Consider the following 15,470-nt stretch of genomic DNA (forward strand, 5'->3'; position numbering starts at 1 on the left):
ATACAGTTAGACTACAGTTTGACTAGAGGTGACTGGGGACTGCTTCTTTCTGCAAACTCTTTAACTCAAGACAACAAATGGTAAGCTATTCAGATCACACTATGATCCCATGCTTGTTAGCCTGCATAGTTTAACCCCCACCCCTTTACAACTTCTTTCACTGCAGCCACTCCCAAAACTGACTGCACAAAACACTGAAACCCTGACTTGACCCTAGCATTGCAATGCAGCAAAACACATGACAAGGTACAGGTTCACCCCTGCTGTTTAGTCTGCACACACTCACTCTGCTCATAACAGCTCCATGCAACACTGCCTACCTCTGGCATCATGAACCTGCTATGTCTTCTAACTTTTTTCTTTCTCCTGGCCTCATGGAGATGTTACTCCCTCTATCCACTACAAACTCCTCCATCCTGGCCCACACCCAACATCACCATACACCCTGGACTACTCAAAAGCCTTGCACTATCTACTGAATGTTGGTGGAGAACTCTAAAAACCAGCACACCAACCACTGCTCACTCTAATGGAAAACACCACAAATTTACAACTTGTAAACAACTACCCAAATTTCTTCTCATACTATTACTCTCTCTAGCAGGTGATATTGAAACTAACCCAGGTCCTCCCATTTCAGCTCTGTCCCATGCCCCTGAGAATTCCACCTTTAAATTCCAAAAAGGGCTATCTGTCGCCCATATAAACATCCGGAGCCTGCTGCCCAAACTAGACGAACTAAGGGCATGGTGCCTTATGCATAAACCCAAAGCCATCGTTCTTACAGAAACATGGCTATCCTCTAAAACCCCTGATGCAAATATCGCCATTCAGGGATACTCCATTTTTAGGAGAGATAGGTCAAAGAGAGGAGGAGGGGTGTTATTTTATATTGCAGACACCTTACAATTTACACTGCTACATTGCCCACCAAGTTCACCCTCTTTTGAAACTCTAGTTGGCAAAATCTGCCTCCCCTTTTCTAAGCCCATCTTGCTTGCTGGCATCTACCGCCCCCCTAAAGCCCTTCTACAATCCTTGACTGATATCACCCAGTTTCTTGGCTCCATTTCCTCTCTGAATGAGAAGAGTGAGCTGCTAGTTCTTGGGGATTTCAACTTCAATTGGCTTGACCCTAAAAACCACAAAATCCAGATACAACTCAAGTCACTTAACCTATCGCAACTCATTTCCCAACCCACACGAATAAACCTGAAGTCGCATAACCATTCCTTGCTAGACTGGATTCTCTCCTCAAACCCCAGCAGAATCCAATCCTCTGGCATCCTTCCTGACATTTTCAGTGACCATGCAATAGTGTACTGTGTAAGGAAAATTAAACTGCCCCATTCAAGCCCCAAAGTTCTCCTCACTAGAACATTTAAAAACTTTAACCCACAACAGTTTCTGGATGACCTTACCAACTGCCCATGGCACAGAATCGATTTAATTCCCGACCCTGATTCTGCGCTCGACTATTTCCAATCCGAGTTCTTAAAACTCTGCGATACTCATGCTCCACTACGCAAAATAAGGGTACGGGGGGCCCACCTTCCATGGGTTACACCTGACCTTATAGCACTCTACCAGTTCAGGGATGCCTTGTGGAAAAGCTACAAAGTAACTGGCACTACCAAGGATCTCAATCACTACAGATGCCTGCGGAACGTGTGCACAAGGCAAACAAGGCATGCAAAAGCACAATATTACTCTGACAATCTCCTCCAGAATACATCAAACCCAGCTAATTTCTGGAAGGTTATCAACAATATATTCCAGCCTCCTAACCATCAACAACCAAGTAATATCACTAAGGGGGATATTACTCTGACAAACCCCACTGACATTGCAAATGCATTCAATGATTACTTTGTGGGGTGTGCCACTAACCTATTAGCGAAACGCAGCACAAACCCCAAACCTGAATCTCATCCTGGGAGTACCCCTATAGTCCCACCCCCTCCCAACACTGCCCACAATTTTCAATTTAGCCCAGTATCTGAAGAAGAGATTACACAAGCGTTCCTCAAACTAAAACTAAGCAGCCAATGTGGACCCGACTTACTACAATCTAGGTTCCTACGCCTTGGTGCCCCAGCCATTGCCAAACCAATTGCGTCCATAGTCAACTCTATCCTGTCTGCAAGCCATATCCCTAAGACCTGGAAAACTGCCAGAGTTGTCCCAATCTTCAAAAGTGGGGACAAAAACACTGTCTCAAACTACAGGCCAATCTCACTTCTCCCAATTCTATCCAAAGTTATGGAAAAATGTGTCCACTCCCAATTAAGCGAGTTCTACACCAAGACAAATTTCCCTAGCCAATTCCAGTCTGGGTTTCGTCCCAAACACTCCACCGTAACTACCCTGCTAAAAGTTTGCAATGAAATCCAGTGTGGAATGGAACGGGGACAACTCACTGGTGCAGTATTCCTAGATTTTGCAAAGGCTTTTGACACAGTTGATCATGCTATCCTGCTTAACAAACTCCAGAGCTCTGGAATAGGGAAACATGCTTTAAACTGGTTTCAGTCCTACCTATCAGGAAGATCCCAACATGTGTCCATCTCAGGCTCTAACTCCAACCCCCTGGATATCACCTGTGGTGTCCCGCAAGGCTCTGTTCTGGGGCCCCTACTCTTCTCAGTGTTCATTAATGATCTTCCCACAGCTTGTAAGGAAGCCTCAATACACATGTATGCAGATGACACAATCCTGTATGCACACAGCCATAGCCTCTCTGACCTTCAACACATACTTCAGTCTGACTTTTTGAGACTCGAAAACTGGATTTCCCAAAACAAACTGTTTTTAAACACTGACAAGACTGTAACAATGGTATTTGGGACCAAGACTAAATTTGTAAAGCTTCCAGTGACTGAGCTCCTGATTAGAACCAACGCTAAAACCACCCTAACACCTGTCACTAGTTTTAAATACCTGGGCTTATGGTTTGACTCCCACTTAACATTCGGGATGCACATTGATACCCTGACAACCAAGACCTATGCCAAACTAGGGGTACTTTACAGGAACAAATCCTAAGTCTCCTGGTCAGAAAGCGTATTGCACAGCAGATGCTAATGCCAATTATTGACTATGGAGACATAGTATATGGCTCGGCTCCTCAAACCCACCTTAGCAAACTTGACACCCTCTACAATTCAATTTGTCGTTTTGTTCTCCAATGCAACTACAACACACATCACTGCGAAATGCTCAAAGAACTAGATTGGTCATCACTAGAGTCTAGGCGCAAAGTTCACCTTTCCTGTCTCACCCTCAAATACTTTCTGGGCAAGCTACCCAGCTACCTGAACAAGCTCCTCACCCCTACCACATGCAGTACCTATCACCTGAGATCAGACTCCAAAAGACTATTCATGGTCCCAAGACTCAACAAAGTATCCGGACGTTCCTCCTTCTCCTTCCGTGCACCCCAAAACTGGAACAACCTACCAGAGACTCTCATATCCACCACCAGCTTAAGTTCTTTCAAATCTAAGGCTGTCTCACACTTTAATCTGGTCTGTAACTGTTTCATAAGCTCATAATATATATTTTCTTTAACTGTGCATGCAATGTCTTGTATATAAATGTATACCTTGTTCATTTATGTAACTGTATTTGTAACCATGTATTATTTGTTTTACTCTGTGCCCAGGACATACTTGAAAACGAGAGGTAACTCTCAATGTATTACTTCCTGGTAAAATATTTTATAAATAAATAAATAAATAAATGGTGGATGATTGTAGGATGCTTTCCATGGTAAAGAAAAACCCCTTCACAACATCCAGCCAAGTGAAGAACACTTTCCAGGAGGTAGACATATCATTATCCAAGTCTACCATAAAGAGAAGACTTCACGAGAGCAAATACAGAGGGTTCACCACAAGGTGCAAACCATTCATAAGCCTCAAGAATAGAAAGGCCAGATTAGACTTTGCCAAACAATATCTAAAAAAGCCAGCCCAGTTCTAGAAAAGCATTCTTTGGACAGATGAAACTAAGATCAACCTGTACCAGAATGATGGAAAGAAAAAAGTATGGAGAAGGCTTGGAACGGCTCATGATCCGAAGCATACCACATCATCTGTAAAACACGGGGGAGGCAGTGTGATGGCATGGGCATGCATGGCTTACTATGGCACTGGGTCACTAGTGTTTATTGATGATGTGACAGAAGACAGAAGCGGCTTGATGAATTCTGAAGTGTATAGGGAAATATTGTCTGCTCAGATTCAGCCAAATTCAGTGAAGTTGATTGGACGGCGCTTTACTTTACAGATGGACAATGACCCAAAACATACTGCGAAAGCAATCCAGGAGTTTTTTAAGGCAAAGAAGTGGAATATTCTGCAATGGCCGAGTCAATCACCTAATATATACATTATCCCCTGATGAAATCCGCAAGGACGGAAGAAACGCGTAGGGATATGTGGCAGTGAACCTACGGTGGTCGAGCAGCTCCCAGCTACCAACGTGAAGACGCAGAGACGCAGAGACGTGTGTGAAGTCCCTTCCGGGTCCCAGTGCTCCACGAGAGAGGTGAATGGCGGCTGCACGCTACAACTAAGCAGCCGCAAAGGAAAGTACAGATTCCCTTACTCTCTGGGACAACTCTCTGGAACAATGGCTGATACAGACACAAGATCCAGCACTTCAAAGGACTTCAGTTTACACAGAGGCGATCGTGGAGTCTTCAGTTGGTGCATGGGCTGGTCCCATAATATGCCTGATTTTATCAGACAAATTGTAAGTGTGCATTTGTCTTGTCCGTGATGTATTAAAATTCTTATCTGATTTTACACAAGGATCGGGCGCTTCTTTTCTTTTTTTATATATATATATATCATAATACTGAGTTAAGGTATGGTGAGTAAAAAAAGTGACAAAAACCCTCCACAGGAAAGCAAATATTCAAATACAACTGTATGCTCATCTGCATGTCTTAGGTTGCAGACCTGCCTAAGACATGCAGATGAGCATACAGTTGTATTTGTTACCCTGTGAGCATACCAATCTGCTATTGCTGAGCCTTCACCCAGCGATAGGCATATACAACAGACCCAATAGGTATTGGCTCACAAATATGAACTCGTCTTCTGTGTCACCCAGTTACCACGTATTGGATGGCGGTATTACCAATAGACTAGATTATTTTCAGTATGGTCAATTACCCTTTAATCCCCCCCCCCCTATTTTAATATTTCGCTTATTTGTTCAGGTATACCTCACACAGAGGTCTACCCACTGACCTATATATTTTATTTGAGGATTCCTCCTAATAAAGTTTATTTTAACGTATTCACCATTACAATTAGTTAGTGTACTTACCTTAGTTCCTGGTCTAGCAATATCAGTTCATCAGCCACCAGAGTGCTCTCAACATAGGGGTTCTTTTCTTTCGTTTAGCTATTGAGTTATTTCCCCTGATTGCAGAACCTCAGTTTAGGCAGTAGCGAGGGTCCTTCCCCCCCCCCCTTCCTTTCCCTGGTTGTACTGTATAATACTTTGCAAATATTCCCAAAACATATTCATCTAAAATCTGACTAAAGGGCACTGAGGAAGTCCTGTGATTCAGACCAGCGTCTCACAGTAAGGCAGCAGGAAAGTCCAGGTTCAAGACTCAAGACCAAGTTCAGGACTTTCCTGCTGCCTTACTGTGAGACGCTGGTCTTAATCACAGGACTTCCTCAGTGCCCTGTACACTATCTATCTGAAGTGCTCTATGTCCCTGGGCTATTCTCATTGAATTTTTGCTCATTACCTTTGAGCTCTGCATCTCTGGGGATTTTACATGAGTGCTATTAGTGCACTATTTGGACTTTTCTCTCCTGCTGCTTATTCCATAGGTGCAGCTTAGTCCGTGCATCAGTATACAGAGCTGCCTTGCAGCACATTATAGGGTCTAATTTTTATTCATTTTCAGCTATGTGTCTTACCATCTCTCACCATTATTAAGAGGTTTATGTATAATTATTATATATTTTTTCTGTGGTCTGGACCTATTTACCATTCATATCAATTATTATTTATTGCATTGGATTGGCCGATCTTAGTCACACTACTGGGGGAAAAACAATTTTTCCCCTGGTTTTGTTATGGTATATTTGCAATAATAAATTGTTACCTTGTTTTGGTTCTTACCAGACCTATTGTACTTCTTTGGTGTTTCTACGCTGTGTCACATAGCGATTTGTTATATGATCTGTGTGGGTCTGTTTTATGTGTTTTTTATACTTTTTGCTAATAAAGTCCATTTTTTTCTATTTTTCATTATACAGTGTTTGAGTGCACCTTTTTGACCCTACTTTTTCCTTTTTTATGTTATATATTTCCTTTGGGTCGGTAGCACCACCAGAGGGTCACTTTTTACCCTGACCTTTGGTTAACTGAGTACTTAGTCAAATAGGGGTGATTTGACTGTGGCATCTTTTGTGAGTTAAGTTATGGTGAGTAAAAAAAGTGACAAAAACCCTCCACCATAACTTAACTCAGTATTATGGTTTAGCCTATCCCATAGCCTCTCTTGCATTCCCAGTAAAATCAACCCCACACTGATGAGACCCATCAAGGTCGAAACAGCTGTCTGTGGGTGGTTTTCTGGGTATGCACCTTAACCCTGGCTGTGCTCAAAGCTGTGACCATGCAGCAAGCTTAAGCCTATAGGGAACCATGTTAAAAATGGTTATTGAGGCAAAAAGTGACACTGTGTGCTCATTTGCATGTCATTTCCCAGAATCCCTTGCTGCAGTGCAAGTGCTGTATGCTGGGTGATGATGGGGAAAGGCGGGGTTGCAGACCTGCCTAAGACATGCAGATGAGCATACAGCTATATTTGCATATTTGCTTTCCTGTGGAGGGTTTTTGTCACTTTTTTTACTCACCATAACTTAAATTTGTATTCATGCAACTGTTCGGGACACTTAGCAGTGGCCTAAACAGAGATCGAAATTTTATGAGTCATTACTGACAGTAGTGAACTCTCGTCCCATAAGCGCTAAAGGCCATGTCTGTACATACTGTGCTATATGTATGCACACACAGCTGTCTCTCACACATACAAATACTCCTTGTTTTTCCATCCCTATACACCAATAGGGACCACTAAGTATCCACACACACTTTTAGTTGTGCTACTAACTCTCACATTTCCACACCCACCCACACCATTTATATCCAGTCCCACTCCACACACACCTTGTGTAAAGCACTGTATATACTGTGGGCTCTCCATTCATTTTTATTCACACTGATACACATACACACTCTTTCTTCACTTGCTTTCACAGTAACCTTTTGACACCTCTAGCCATAAAACACATCCACACCGGGGGAAGGAACAGCACAGATAACATTCCAAGAGACACTGTTTTTAAGTTTACCTTTTGCTTCATTCATTGTAACATCACCGGAAGAAGAGATCAGTGTATCTCGAAAGCTCGCACAAATAAAAGCATTTCGTTAGCCACAGAACGGTATCATCTATTTATTTATTTTTTTGATTATTGAAGCTCGGCTAACACGGTACTGATACCTCATATATATATGTATATACTGTGACTGTTTCTATATAAAATCTTGGATTCCGTTACAATCTTTTTACAGCAACAATAGTATTGCTACATTTCTTTAGCATTGGAAAAATACCCTCCAAATTTGCCTAACCATACCTAATCTTTCTAATCTTAATTACAGTGAAATGTAATGTTTCTACTGTTTGAAAACCCGATTTAGAGAAATAAATAGACACCTGTCCTGTCCTAATCTGAACAGAGAAACTTTAATAACTTTAATTAAAAAAAAAAAAAAAAAAAAAACAACGCTAAAATGTCAAGATTGTATTCTGGTAAAATGGTAAAATGGTAAAAGGTGCCTTTTTATGTGCAATCTAGAACTAAAAATTAAAAAAAATAAAAACACATCTAAAATACTCCCTATCTTGCAATTAAAAACCTAAATTGTCTACGTAGAAAAAAACTGTGCTTGGTTCTTTTAAAAATTCTACAGTGATACTGTGCGTGAGCAGTCTCACTACTTTCTAATTTCTGACATTGCCTAAAGACCTTGGCATTAATCTGTGTGTATGGCCAATTGTCTGTACGTTTTGTCAAACACAATTGAAAAGAAATATCTTCGTACATTCTGAATAATAACAAAATGTTCAGTTTCTACATGTACAATTTTAAGATTAATCTACTCTCTACACTGAGAGAAAAACTGGGAATTTAAACCAAAATTATTTTTCTAAAATATACTGTACTATGTCACTAGGTATATTTTTCTTAACCTTATTAATTCTTAAATCCTTCAATGAGACTTTTTAGATTGATATGATATTTTACTCAATAATCATGGAAACATTAGTTCACACAGCACAAACGCTGTTATTTTCCTTCTAAATATTAACCAAATAATTATATGTGATCACAAGCAAAAAAAAACCAAAACATCTTATAATTCACATCTCAGATGATAATGTGAGCAAGGGTCGCACCATCTCGCGCAGAAACAAACCCCAAAAATGATTACTTCATAAAAGCTAATTTTTTCATTCTTTACAACATTTTTATACTGCATTAAAAAAAAATAATACATGCATTCATTCTAGCCAATTTCTTTCCGGATATTATTGTAGGCTGTTCATAAGAAACATACCACTGAAACAATAGAGAATTAAAACTTAAAGTGCAATTACATGTTTGCAAATGACACTTGTGAATAAAATTCAGAGAGGGAGGGGTTGTTTATGCTTTGTGAATAGCAGAGAGCCTTGAATTCATTATTAACATGTAATTTATTCTAACTCCTTGATTGGGAGAAGGAGTGGCTCAGTGAGTAAAGACACTGACTGGTACTGCGTGTGAAGCAGGTGAGCCTGGTTCAATTCTTGGTGTTGGCTCCTTGTGTTCTTGGGCAAGTCACTTTATCTCCCTGTGCCTCAGGCACAAAAATACATAGTTTGCGAGCTCCACGGGGCAGGGGCAGGGGCAGGGGCAGGGGCAGGGGCAGGGGCCTGTGCCTGCAAAATGTCTCTGTAAAACTAGCAGCACTATACAGAAAATGCCTAACTCCTTGATCATTCTTTACACACAGATTTGGAGTGTGCAAAGTGGTCATTTATATCCACTTCTTGATAATATGTTATGAATTACAAAAATGATTTTACCTGTTTTAGTTCTTCACGAATTAATACAAGCTTTTCTTTGCTTGGCATATAATCTTTGGTTTAGCAACAATTAATAATTGAGTGGTAGGTGGAGTAGTATTGTGGATCATTGCTTGTTCCCTATCCGAATGCAATTGCCTGCATTCTCTTTTCCTGTGATCAGGCATGATACAATAATAACAGGTAAAAAGGTTTATATGGGTTTTTTTTTTGTCTTTTTTTGTAGATCTTCCCCTACAGGTACACCCTTTTTTTATATTTTGCACGTGATCAAGGACCATACTGCTCCAGACATTTGAGAGCAAATTTGTATCTGGGCTCTAAGAAACTGATTTTGAGACCATATTATTGTACATTGCTGCCAATTTTGGTCTGTGTCACATATTATATTAGTACTATCCTGACCTTTAGTTAATCTAATTTATTGCTCATAGATTAAAACCATTCTGGACAGACTCTGAAATGTCTTTTTCTCTTTATGAGCGCCAAATTTCTTGTCATCACTTTATTTAAATACATTGATAACCTGATGCCATAAGGAATCCCAGATGTCCACACATCCTGAATCTTTGGGAGGGACCAGAGAAACCTTACAATCTTTTGCCTGTACCTGGATAAAATTCATGTTACTTTATGTAAAAACCCTTCAAACTACTATAGATAATATCAGGACACTGACGTACGCTCAAGCTTTTAGAATAGTACCGTCGAGGGGTAAACACTTGTGCACTAGGGATAGCCACAGTTAGGGACCTTTCAACATAAGTAGGAACCCACTCCATAGGAGCTCTAGCCAAGCATCCCTGACTAGGAGACCATTCCTGGTTCCGTGTTTTAGTCTATCGTTGCCACGATTATTCCCTTAAGAAAATATCTTGTGTCCCAGTCCAAGTTATTATCAAGGCAGCAAAGTCTGGAAAAGTTTGTACAGTACTGTATAATCCCTGAATCTTTCTTCTTCTTCTTCTTCTAGCTCTTTGATCGAAACCAAGTATTTACAACCTTGAAGAGAAAAAAGATTTGAGACTTGGCCCCTGTGACCCGGAGCACATCCTCAATCCTTCACGCTGTAAGTAATGTGTGTCTATGATTCAATGCTGGCTCACAATTGAAAATAAATTAATCAGCAGTTAGTCTTAGTACTTAAACTTCATTTATTTAAGTTTCTTTTGTTTCGTTCAATGGACCCCTAAAATTGTAGACCAGCAGCTGTAGTGCCTCACAAATTGTATTTATTTACGGTATACATACATGCAGTTACAGTGATGTAAAAGAGAGGCTGAAACCATCTCAATCAATAGGCTGTTTACTTAATGTAATAATTTAAGGTTGATTTTCTTGATCTATAACAATGGTAATTGCACTATCCACCACCAGGACTCTAGGGCTGGGGTCATTCTCTTCTTTGACAGTCCATAGAGCATGTTATGACTCACACAAGACAATTAAAGGGAAGGAATCACATGGTACATCAGCTAATCAGGTGGTTTGATGTACCATGTGATTCCCTCATTCCTGCCTGAGAGGTCATTTTCAGGCAAAAGTGAAGGAATCGTATGGTACATCAACCAATTGGATTGGTTGTGTAACGTGATTTGGTCATCTGTGACATCAAATGCCTTATAAGGCCTGGAACATGACAGAAGACCGAAAGAAGCAACATCCTGGATGAAAAAAAGAAGAGAAGAAAGAAGAACGTTTTCTTGAAATGAAAAAAAGAAAATTAAATTAAGAACTACTCACCACAGACTGCTCTTCAATTAATGGAGGATTCAGGGATTCGGGTTTAGTTGAGGATCCACCAACATCCATCAGATTGGAAGAAGGCCATTGGGACAGTTTTATTTATTTTTTTTGTTTATTTTTGTGCCATCCGGCTGGGATTATATTTACTGGATTTTATTTTTTATTTTATTAGCTATATGTTTGCCATAGTAATTGTACCCCTGTCATACAATGGATAGCAGGGTATTTAGGGTGTTTTTATTAACACTTTGGTTACCTTAGTGCATGCTTTCATGGACACTATTGCTTCCAGGGGCTTAATAAGCAGTTTCTGGATACATTATTTTGCCTAGTCCAGGTTATTGACTTTGGCTTCCTATATTGCAAAGGCAATATAGGAAGCCAAAGTGGGACACTTCAGAACCATGGACAAGGTCAAATAATTTTCTGCTAAATGGCATTAGGTACTCTATATCCACGACCGGAAAAAAAAAAATGCATTAACAACAGCATGATTTCCCGGGTTAACTTGAACTGACTGCTGAGGATATGTGTTGAGGTGGTCCCTCTGAGGAGCGGCTTAGTGAGTAAAGGCACTGTCTGAAAACAATGACATAGAGTTTGAAGCCTGGAGACCAGCTCCTTGTGACGTTGGGCAAGTCACTTATCTCCCTGTGCCTCAGGCACCAAAAACATAGATTGTAAATTAATGTAGGCATGTACTGTGTCTGTAACAATCCTATGTACAATGCTGCTTAGCGTGCGTTATACTGTAATTGTGAAGCGCTTTGTCTCATTGGGAGAAACGCGCTATGTGAAGTAAAGTTATTATCATTAGCACAGACATCTGTTACAGTTAATGGCAGGCCGTTGTTACATTAATACGGCACTTAATGCATCATTAATGAGCTTTGGAGTTACCCGTTAGCACTTAATGATACATTAACTGATTTGTTTTGCACAAGGCAATGTCGTATGTTTCTTCAGCTTTTATCTGTGTAGATAAAAGTTGTCAGATCTGATCTGGGGTGAACAGGACTAAACCACTTTTGTTACCTTTATCAAGGGTGCATCACTAACTGAATGCTGCTTACAGGGGTCTGTGCATTGATCCACATAGTGGATTTTCATGCACTGCAGAACCATTTTTCAGTGCACAGTTACTGTACTTCACATATAAGAAACATATGGTGCAGTTTACACGGATGTGAACCACCAAGGACCGAAATCAGTCCGATTTTGGATGCATCAGGACCACAAAAATTGCATTTTAAACATCTGTCCCATGCCGTTAAAGATTATATCTAGACCATGAACAACACCCTATGGATTGTGAAAGAGACAAGAGGACAAAGGACTTTTTGAAACCACAGCTGCATTCAATCTGAATCCTTTCAGTGTACATCTACGTTGCCCCAATGGCGGACAGCCTTTGGCACAGCCTCAGGGCAACTAAATGGTGCTGTTTGCTGATGTTTGTTGATGTTAAAGTTTCTCTCTTTTAATATGAAACTCACCAGCACTTATATCCCCTGTTCCCAATTTTCCAACTCTAACTGTCCATGAAATGTCCGTATAACTCTGTTCATTTAATGTAACCATGTATTGCTATAACTCTATGCCCAGGACATACTTGAAAACGAGAAGTGTCTCTCAATGTATTACTACCGGGTAAAACATTTTTATAAATAAATAGATGGCCCCTAATCCATAAAATGGATTACAATGAAGAATCACAAAATGTTTTTTTTTCACGAATCAATAATAAATGTTTTGTGTAGATGTGAAATGTTTTTCAAAAATAAGGTTTTGTGATTATATTCAAATACCTAAAATTCTCCTAAATTAAGTTCGAAACCAGTTACTTCAAAAAAAGAATCAAAACTCAAAATAAAACTATATGCACAACTAAGCAGCTCAGAACTGCAAACGTTTAATGTGATTGTAGTATACTGCATCTTATTTTCATCACTATTTTAGTCTGTATCTAACATCTTTTTTTTTAACAAAAAACATTATTACAGCTCCTATTTCTTAGCAGTGGCTTACCACTGCCAAGGCATTATAGGAAAAGCAAAAAGAGCAAGACAAAAATACTAATCAAGTTTTAAGCAAACTTAGCAATGCAAAGACAGCCAGTCTTAACACGTACAGTATTTAAATGGAAAATAGCGCTCTTAATAGCAATGCCCCATATTTAAAATAAAGAAAGAGACAGCGCAAAAAACCTCATTGTGCAATATATAAACAAAATTGTATTTGTAAACTGGTGAGTATCACACGTACATCAATATAGTTAGATTTAAGCAGAACATGTTATGGACATGTTACCAATCTGTGCTCAGGGTACAGGACTTCTAGGTCAGCTGGCTTCTCACAGGTCTCGTGGAACAGCATGCAGGATACAGCAGTCGTCACCGCAGGGGAACTGCCACTCCAGATGAAGAGAACACTCCAATACCGAGTCTCACGGTGGGAAGTCCTGTCAACTGTATCCAGCCCTCTGAACACCAGCTTCAAACGCCACACGGGGCGGAGAATGATTCGGCTAGGTATGCCGCTGCAGGGAACCTCACCGTCAGCCGCTTACTTGGAGAACGCTAGACGCACATCCGTGACGTCATCGGGCGGCGTCAGCGTCGTGCGCGAGTGAGTCACTGCTTGAGGAAGCTGGAAGTCCCAAGAAAGTCCCGTATAGTGCCCGCTTGCAGTCGCGAGCAATTAGACAATGTATGATATTAAAACATCCAGTATTATGGGAATAAATGAATGCGCCCTCAGTCCAACGCGTTTCGTGTTTACAACACTTCGTCAGGGAAACACGAAACGCGTTGGACTGAGGGCGCATTCATTTATTCCCATAATACTGGATGTTTTAATATCATACATTGTCTAATTGCTCGCGACTGCAAGCGGGCACTATACGGGACTTTCTTGGGACTTCCAGCTTCCTCAAGCAGTGACTCACTCGCGCACGACGCTGACGCCGCCCGATGACGTCACGGATGTGCGTCTAGCGTTCTCCAAGTAAGCGGCTGACGGTGAGGTTCCCTGCAGCGGCATACCTAGCCGAATCATTCTCCGCCCCGTGTGGCGTTTGAAGCTGGTGTTCAGAGGGCTGGATACAGTTGACAGGACTTCCCACCGTGAGACTCGGTATTGGAATGTTCTCTTCATCTGGAGTGGCAGTTCCCCTGCGGTGACGACTGCTGTATCCTGCATGCTGTTCCACGAGACCTGTGAGAAGCCAGCTGACCTAGAAGTCCTGTACCCTGAGCACAGATTGGTAACATGTCCATAACATGTTCTGCTTAAATCTAACTATATTGATGTACGTGTGATACTCACCAGTTTACAAATACAATTTTGTTTATATATTGCACAATGAGGTTTTTTGCGCTGTCTCTTTCTTTGTTTTTGCACTAGTTTGGTTGTGGAGCGGTACCACGAGCGCAGCAGCATAAACCTCTCATATTGTAAACAGGTTATCTTATTTGTATTATTAATATCACTAAGAGCACAATAACACATTTTTTAGAGCGCAATTCACTTTTTTCTTCTACCCATATTTAAAATAGCCTAATAAAAAACAAATCCATATAAGGGTTTTGATTTAAAACTAACATTATTTTAATATATTTATAAAAGCTAAGTTACTGTAAATGCTCGGTAGCAAAGAAAAGTGGCTAAAAATACAACACATGCATTTGAATAGCTTAACAGATACTGTACGGTCAGATACACATTTGTGTTTAGATTGAAGAATGAAACCCAACACATATTCTCTAACTGTTAATGCTTAATTTGAAATGCAATCCTCCATAAGAAACATTAGATAAAGCCCAGGACGTCCGCAAAACAAATATACTAATTCTACTAGGTACGTCAGAATAACAGAAACCAGAGCCTTACAATTGATCCTGGAAGTCGAAGGGTATTTCTTCAAATGCTGTCTATGGTTCACGGACTTGGCTTTTCAGCCTATTCTCACTGGAATGTGGAGGTATCTGTAAGCGTGTCCTCCCTGTCCCTGAATGATCAAGATAATATAGACTAATATTATGGAATACGGAAGCATAATCTCTAGACAAGGTCTTACATTTCTAATTAGCTCACCCAGCTTTATCCTTTTAAACTGGAGCAGGTACAGTAGTTAATCCAGATAAATACCAGATACAGCTCTTTGTCTTAGCAACTAATCTCCTCCTCCTTCTTAAAAAAAGTGTCCCTTGTTTCTAAAAGGTTTTGTATTTGCTTCTTACTTTCTTCGTACTTACTGATGTTCTTCATATTGAAACAATTCAATTGTATTGTATTGTATGTCTTTATTTATATAGCGCCATTAATGTACATAGCGCTTCACAGTAGTAATACATGTGGTAATCAAATAAATAACAGAGCATGGGAATAAGGGCTTTAGACATAAAAGTAACATTAAAGAAGAGGAGTCCTTGCCCCGAGGAGCTTACAGTCTAATTGGTAGGTAGGGAGAACGTACAGAGACAGTAGGAGGGAGTTCTGGTAAGTGCGTCTGCAGGGGGCCAAGCTTTATGTATCATGTGTTCAGAAT

General features: G+C 40.3%; 1 protein-coding gene across 1 annotated transcript in view; it reads right to left on the reverse strand.

Moving 5' to 3' along the window:
• Window positions 1-14,967, reverse strand: part of LOC142493909 (fibrinogen-like protein 1) — a 47,854-nt gene extending 32,887 nt beyond the window's left edge. The window contains exon 1 of the mRNA XM_075598623.1: window positions 14,813-14,967. The gene's annotated coding sequence lies outside the window, so the exon portion shown is untranslated. The remainder of the gene's footprint in view (window positions 1-14,812) is intronic.
• Window positions 14,968-15,470: the final 503 nt, after the last annotated feature.

This window comes from Ascaphus truei, chromosome 4 (genome assembly GCF_040206685.1).
Source record: "Ascaphus truei isolate aAscTru1 chromosome 4, aAscTru1.hap1, whole genome shotgun sequence".
Taxonomy (NCBI): domain Eukaryota; kingdom Metazoa; phylum Chordata; class Amphibia; order Anura; family Ascaphidae; genus Ascaphus; species Ascaphus truei.